This window comes from Schistocerca nitens, chromosome 10, assembly GCF_023898315.1.
Source record: "Schistocerca nitens isolate TAMUIC-IGC-003100 chromosome 10, iqSchNite1.1, whole genome shotgun sequence".
Taxonomy (NCBI): domain Eukaryota; kingdom Metazoa; phylum Arthropoda; class Insecta; order Orthoptera; family Acrididae; genus Schistocerca; species Schistocerca nitens.
Window position 1 is genome coordinate 61,633,975 of NC_064623.1, and position 8,265 is coordinate 61,642,239.

Genomic DNA, 8,265 nt, shown 5'->3' on the forward strand with positions numbered 1-8,265 from the left:
TTTAACTTACTCTTATATTGCGCAATTTTTGCTTCCTTCCTTTCTTCAATTTTTTCGAACTTTTCCTTCAGCTTACTTGGACTTGATGGAAATGAATAATTGTGTTCTCCAGAGTAACCAGAAACGTGCACATACACACACACGTTTTCTGCTGTCTCAACATTTCTTGGCTTTGGCGGTTTCCTTGCCTTGGTAACCTGGAAAAGGAACGTTCAAAATTATACACACTGCCAGTATTTCCACACTATTTAACCTAGGCTTATATTGCACGATTTCCAGGACACTATACCTTTTTCAAATGAGTTGGATATCCAAATACTGTCGGTATAGCATCGTCCTTCAGTTGACGTCTATTTACATAATTTTCCATGTAACAATTCTCTTCAAAATGAAGAGAGCACAGCAAATGATTTGCTGTCGGTTGGAAGTTTTCTCTCCGAGTAGCAACTATCCATTTCCCATTTAGAAAATCGGAAACCTAAACAAAAACAAACGCTCATGATGTATTATTTCTCCATGAAAATACTATATACAAGTAATAGAAAGTAACAAACGACCAGGAATGACTGACCTGTGAAATGTAACATTGTTTCCGTCTTCGTCTTTGCTCCCATTCTTACTGTTACAATTAAAAGCAGCACACGAGCGAACCATGTTTACGCATTGTTTCCCTGCAAATGGCGGCTTCTATCACGTTCAATGTGGGAAAGCGACACTAGCGCCAATGCACGGTCTAGTTTTAATTTAGAAAGTCTATGCGGTCAATAATGCCTCTGTAAGACAAGTGTCTGGCGCAGTTGTTAGATCAGAGCTTTCACATTAATTCGACTAATGGAGGGTTGACTTGAGTCGGGTTTTACGTACTGAGGCCCACACATGTTACAGTATTCAATAAACTGCTGATTAGTTTACCACAGCTTTTCAGCGGTCCCGGTATTTTCGCAGGGAAAATATGGTAATGTTAAGTAGAAGCCGACAACAGTTTCGGAATAATAACGTTTCAAACACTGTATTATAGGCTGCCGTCCTGACAACTTACTTAAGAATGTTTTGAACGATCATGAAGATGATACCAGACAGAAACCCAGTGTTAAATTTCCACCAAGTAAACTACGTATGGCTCCAAGCACTATGGGACTTAACATCTAAGGTCATCAGTCCTCTAGACTTAGAACTACTTAACCCTAAGGACATCACACACATCCATGCCCGAGGCAGGATTCGAACCTGCGACCGCAGCAGCAGCGCGGTTCAGAACTGAAGCGCCTAGAACCGCTCGGCCACATGGGCCGGCAACTATGTATGTTTCCAAGCTTGTATTGCCGATTTTCGTTCTTAAGGCTTACTTAAACTAGCAAGTTCGTTAATAATATTAAAAATGTTTGTCGTTTGTAAGCGCAGTTATTTTAAAACGTAAAAGGTTAAAATGAGTCATCATCATCAGTTATCTGCTATATTAGCAGGTCCTTTGCCTCTCTATTTTCTGCGATCCATTGCTTCCTTCTTAAGGCTGCTGTATGTTGTACCGTCCATCATGTCATCCACTATCTAGAATCTCTTCCTTCCTCGCATCCTTTTCCCCTCTACATAACCTTCTAAAACTGTTTTTACCAGTCCGTCATTCTTTCTTAATATATGCCAAATCCAATTTCTTTTCCTTCTCTTTATTACATCTAGCAACTGCCTTTTTCTCCCACTCTTCTCAGTACCTCTTCATTTTTTACTCTGTCCATCCAACTTATTCTTTCCATCTTCCGCCATGTCCAGGTCTCAAAAGCCTCCAGCCTTTCTCTGTCTTTTTTCGTCATAGTCCATGTTTCAGCACCATATAGAAGGACACTCCATACAAGACATTTTATGAGTCTCTTTCTGAGCTCTCTGTCCAGACCGCTGCAGAAGATTCTCCTTTTGTTATAAAACGCCTCTTTTGCCATTGCTTTCCTTGTTTTAATTTCTGTGGTGCACTTCCAGTCGGTGTCTATCCTGCTTCCAAGATACTTAAAATTTTGCACCTGTTGTAGTACTGAGTACTGAGCAAAAAATGCCGCCCCCTTACGGTGGCGCCCCTAGGCCCGTGCCTAGTGGGCCTATATGTAAATCCGCCACTGCCTTTGACCGCAGATTTTAACGATATCGTCACATTTTCGTAAAACGCACAATTGACGTTTTCTTATTTTCGATGGAAATTACGGCGTACCCCTATTGCGTCTGTATGTATGGGAACACATTAAAACTTGTCACAGGAACTTCGCGAAACTCGGATGTCATTCCTGCAAGTTCTTTGAGCGACAGTGACGGATGTTTTTCCAATAACTCTCAAAAACATTGAGAACTGTTAGTTTTCACCGCCTTTACAGTATTCCTGTTGTGTGTTTCACAAAAGAACAATACGCAATTTCAGCCGTTCCCGCCGTACACATAGGAAGCAGGAACGAGTGAGAAGCACCTCAATGACTTCTCGCATGGTTGTTGAGAAGCAGAAGGGGGGGGGGGGGCTTCCCGCCACTTTCTTCAGTAATCGCAACGGGAGAGGTTCTTTGCCCCTTCCCACCCTACGGATGTTTCTTCAGACTGACATATGTTAACTGAACACTACTGTACTCAATGAACCACTTACACACTAAAGAATGCTGAGCAACGCATTGTCAACACAAATATTTATTTCCCTCCGCACATTCCTATTTCCTCTTACAGGGTGACAACTATTGAACCATATGAAATAAAATCGTCGCGCAACTTACGAACGGTTTGTGTTAGGACGTTCAAACTACACGCTTGGCGCGAAGCACGATGGGAATTAGTGTGCGCTGCATCGTTTGGTGGTGGTGGTGGTGGTGGTTAGTGTTTAACGTCCCGTCGACAACGAGGTCAATAGAGACGAAGCGCAAGCTCGGGTTAGGGAAGGATTGGGAAGGAAATCGGCCGTGCCCTTTCAAAGGAATCATCCCGGCTTTTGCCTGAAACGATTTAGGGAAATCACGGAAAACCTAAATCAGGATGGTTGGAGACGGGATTGAACCGTCGTCCTCCCGAATGCGAGTGCATCGTTTGGTTAGCGGCGAAGCCCACATTCATTTGGATGTGCTCATCAATAAGCAAAATTGGCGCATTTGGGTACTGAGAACCGGCATTTCGCGTTCACGATCGATTAAGGGGCTCCGGAAAGGCTCAAAATCATGAAAAGTTCAATTTTTACTTTTTTGCGTTTTCTGAATCTGCAGACTATTACCTTTTAATAGATATATAATTTATTCAATTCCGAAGACTACAACTATTTTTAAATTTTTTTTGAAATGTGTTCTACATGGGCGTGACCCACTGTGGCGCTGTTAAACTGCTGTCAAATGGTGTTATTATTAACGTCCGTGTTCATCAGGTACATTTTAGTGATGTGAGATAAAGTATGTCTTGTGGCTAACCTGTGATCGTTCAGTATATATCGCTGGAGTGATTGTCGATTGTTTCATGTTTATTTACTCTGTCGTTATCTCGAAAATATTCGTAATTAATTCTGTTTCTTGAGTCTCTGTTTTGTTGAAGTATAATAATGAGTAAAAGTAAAGTTATTAGAAATCCTCTGAACGCTTTTAAGAAAAGGAGAAATGTTGGAAAGCCAAAGGTATGTGTTATTACTGTAAACAATAAAGACGATGAAAATCCCCAACATAGCTTGTGTCCCAAAGAAGAAGACAGTTGGTGTAAATATAACAAAGGATTGCTAACTGGTGAAGTGTACACTCATACGCATAGTCTGCCTCATGCAATAATGGAGGTGATAAAACCTATTTTCAGAGACTTAGCAGCACCTGAACTGTTGAAAAAGTGTATTCACGGAAAAACTCAAAACCCCAATGAAAGTGTAAATAGTGTTATATGGTCGAGAATCCCCAAGACTGTATTTGTTGGAATAGAAACACTTCACTTTGGTGTGTATGATGCTGTTGCGACTTTCAATGATGGCAACATTGTAAGGTGCAAGGTATTTAGAAATATGGGAATGAAGACAGGGTCTAACATGGTACGAGCGATGCTTGCTTTAGACAAGGAACGCCTTCGGGCTGCAGACAGGGCTGTAAAGAGTCTAGAAATACAAGCAAGAGTAAACAGGAGGAGGAACAAGAGGAAGCTGGAGGAGGAGTTTGCAGAGGATGAAGATAATCCATCCTATGGACCTGGAATGCACTAAGAAGTTAATCCAATCTTTGTCGCTCGATTCCCAAAACTTTCATTTTCTCATACTAATTACATGTTTTCTAAGGATCTTCCAAACATATTTGTTTCAAACTTTCAGTAAACGTTACACAGTACCTTCTGCATAATTTAACACAGCCTTTTTCCAAAAAACTGTATATTTTTGAATATATAAATAAAAAATTGCAAAAAAATGTTGTGAATTTTCATTACAATTGAAAAAAAAATCATCTTTAATAACTGAACTAAAATTTTGTAAAATCCCTGTATTAAGTTGTAGCCCATATTCTAATAAATAATCTGTAAAAAGTTCAACTTCCTACCTCAAATACTTTGTGAGGAAAGATGTAATTTATAAGCGTTATTTTAACATTGCAAGTATAGGACCTTCCGGAGCCCCTTAAATAGACGCAAAATCCCCAAGATTGGCGATCTTTTACAGAAGCTCGAAATTTAGCACGGAATTCAATGCGGGATGCCCATAACAGGTTCCACAACGAAACTTTGTCTCGAAACCTGGCAGGAAATCCATAGAGATTCTGGTCGTATGTGAAGTATGTTAGTGGCAAGAAACAATCAATGCCTTCTCTGCACGATAGCAATGGAGATACTATCGAACACAGTACTGCCAAAGCAGAGTTACTAAACACAGCCTTCCGAAATGCCTTCACGAAGAAGACGAAGTAAATATTCCAGAAACGTTCCTGGCAGATTAAAACTGTGTTCCGGACCGAGACTCGAACTCTGTCTGGAAGTTTCATATCAGCGCAAACTCCGCTGCAGAGTGAAATTCTCATTCTGTAAATATTCCAAAATTCGAACCGAGAACAGCTGGTAACATGAGTAACGTACAAGTAAATATCCTCAATATAGTGAAGAAACTTTAATCACTTAATAAAAGCAAGTCTTCTGGTCCAGACTGTATCCCAATTAGGTTCCTTTCGGAGTATGCTGATGCGTTAGCTCCGTACTTAACAATCATATACAACCGTTCGCTCGACGAAAGATCCGTACCAAAAGACTGGAAAGTTGCACAGGTCACACCAAAATTCAAGAAAGGTAGTAGGAGTAATCCACTAAATTACAGGCCCATATCGTTAACGTCGATTTGCAGCAGGATTTTGGAACATACACTCCTGGAAATGGAAAAAAGAACACATTGACACCGGTGTGTCAGACCCACCATACTTGCTCCGGACACTGCGAGAGGGCTGTACAAGCAATGATCACACGCACGGCACAGCGGACACATCAGGACCCGCGGTGTTGGCCGTCGAATGGCGCTAGCTACGCAGCATTTGTGCACCGCCACCGTCAGTGTCAGCCAGTTTGCCGTGGCATACGGAGCTCCATCGCAGTCTTTAACACTGGTAGCATGCCGCGACAGCGTGGACGTGAACCGTATGTGCAGTTGACGGACTTTGAGCGAGGGCGTATAGTGGGCATGCGGGAGGCCGAGTGGACGTACCGCCGAATTGCTCAACACGTGGGGCGTGAGGTCTCCACAGTACATCGATGTTGTCGCCAGTGGTCGGCGGAAGGTGCACGTGCCCGTCGACCTGGGACCGGACCGCAGCGACGCACGGATGCACGCCAAGACCGTAGGATCCTACGCAGTGCCGTAGGGGACCGCACCGCCACTTCCCAGCAAATTAGGGACACTGTTGCTCCTGGGGTATCGGCGAGGACCATTCGCAACCGTCTCCATGAAGCTGGGCTACGGTTCCGCACACCGTTAGGCCGTCTTCCGCTCACGCCCCAACATCGTGCAGCCCGCCTCCAGTGGTGTCGCGACAGGCGTGAATGGAGGGACGAATGGAGACGTGTCGTCTTCAGCGATGAGAGTCGCTTCTGCCTTGGTGCCAATGATGGTCGTATGCGTGTTTGGCGCCGTGCAGGTGAGCGCCACAATCAGGACTGCATACGACCGAGGCACACAGGGCCAACACCCGGCATCATGGTGTGGGGAGCGATCTCCTACACTGGCCGTACACCACTGGTGATCGTCGAGGGGACACTGAATAGTGCACGGTACATCCAAACCGTCATCGAACCCATCGTTCTACCATTCCTAGACCGGCAAGGGAACTTGCTGTTCCAACAGGACAATGCACGTCCGCATGTATCCCGTGCCACCCAACGTGCTCTAGAAGGTGTAAGTCAACTACCCTGGCCAGCAAGATCTCCGGATCTGTCCCCCATTGAGCATGTTTGGGACTGGATGAAGCGTCGTCTCACGCGGTCTGCACGTCCAGCACGAACGCTGGTCCACCTGAGGCGCCAGGTGGAAATGGCATGGCAAGCCGTTCCACAGGACTACATCCAGCATCTCTACGATCGTCTCCATGGGAGAATAGCAGCCTGCATTGCTGCGAAAGGTGGATATACACTGTACTAGTGCCGACATTGTGCATGCTCTGTTGCCTGTGTCTATGTGCCAGTGGTTCTGTCAGTGTGATCATGTGATGTATTTGACCCCAGGAATGTGTCAATAAAGTTTCCCCTTCCTGGGACAATGAATTCACGGTGTTCTTATTTCAATTTCCAGGAGTGTATATTGCGTTCGAGCATTATGAATTACCTCGAAGAAAACGGTCTATTGACACAAAGTCAACATGGGTTAGGAAACATCGTTCTTATGAAAGACATCTAGCTCTTTAATCACATGAAGTGCTGAGTGGTATTGACAAGGGATTTCATATCGATTCCGTATTTCTGGATTTCAGGAAGGCTCGTAGTAAAATTGCGTGCTTATGGAATACCGTCTCAGTTATGTGACTGGATTTGCGATTTCCTGTCAGAGAGGTCATGCTCGTAATAAGTGACGGAAAGTCATCGAGTAAAACAAAAGTGATTTCTGGCGTTCCCCAAGCTAGTGTTATAGGCTCTTTGCTGTTCCTTATCTATATAAACGATTTGGGAAACATTCTGAGCAGCCGTCTTCGCTTGTTGGCAGATGACGCTGTCGTTTATCGACTAATAAAGTCATCAGAAGATCAAAACAAACTGCAAAACGATTTAGAAAAGATATCTGAATGGTGCGAAAAGTGTCAGTTGACCTTAAATAACGAAAAGTGTGAGGTCATCCACATGAGTACTAAAAGGAACTCGTTAAACTTCGGTTACACGATAAATCATTGGCCGGCCGGTGTGGCCGTGCGGTTCTAGGCGCTTCAGCCTGGAACCGCGTGACCGCTACGGTCGCAGGTTCGAATCCTGCCTCGGGCATGGGTCTGTGTGATGTCCTTAGGTTAATTAGGTTTAAGTAGTTCTAAGTTGTAGGGGACTGATGACCACAGATGTTAAGTCCTATAGTGCTCAGAGCCATTTGAACCATTTTTGATAAATCATTAAACTTCGGTTACACGATAAATCAGTATAATGTAAAAGCTGTAAATTCAACAAAATACCGAGGTATTACAATTACGAACAATTTAAATTGAAAAGAACACATAGAAAATGTTGTGGGGAAGGCTAACCAAAGACTGTGCTCTGTTGGCAGGACACTCCGAAAATGTAACAGACCTACTAAGGAGGCTGCCTACACTACGCTTGTCCGTCCTCTTTTAGAATACTGCTGCGCGGTGTGGGGTCCTTACCAGATAGGACTGACGGAGTACATCGAAAAAGTTCAAAGAAAGGCAGCACGTTTTGTATTATCGCGAAATGTGGGAGAGAAATGATACAGGATTTGGCCTGTACATCATTATAAGAAAGGCGTTTTTCGTTGCGACAGAATCTTCTCACGAAATTTCAATCACCAACTTTCTCCTCTGAATACGAAAATATTTTGTTGACCCCGACTTACACAGAGAGGAGCGATCACCAAGATAAAATAAGAGAAATCAGAGCTCGTACGGAAAGATATAGGTGTTCATTCTTTCCGTGCGGTATACGAGATTGGAATAACAGAGGATTGTGAAGGTGGTTCGATAAACCCTCTGCCAGGCACTTAAATGCGATTTGCAGAATATCCATGTAGATGAGAAGTCTCTACTCTCAGCAGGTGACTGTGTGGTATGCTGTGTCCAGTCGCGGAATAATCGGTGCGGTATTCGTTGATGGTATGGGGAC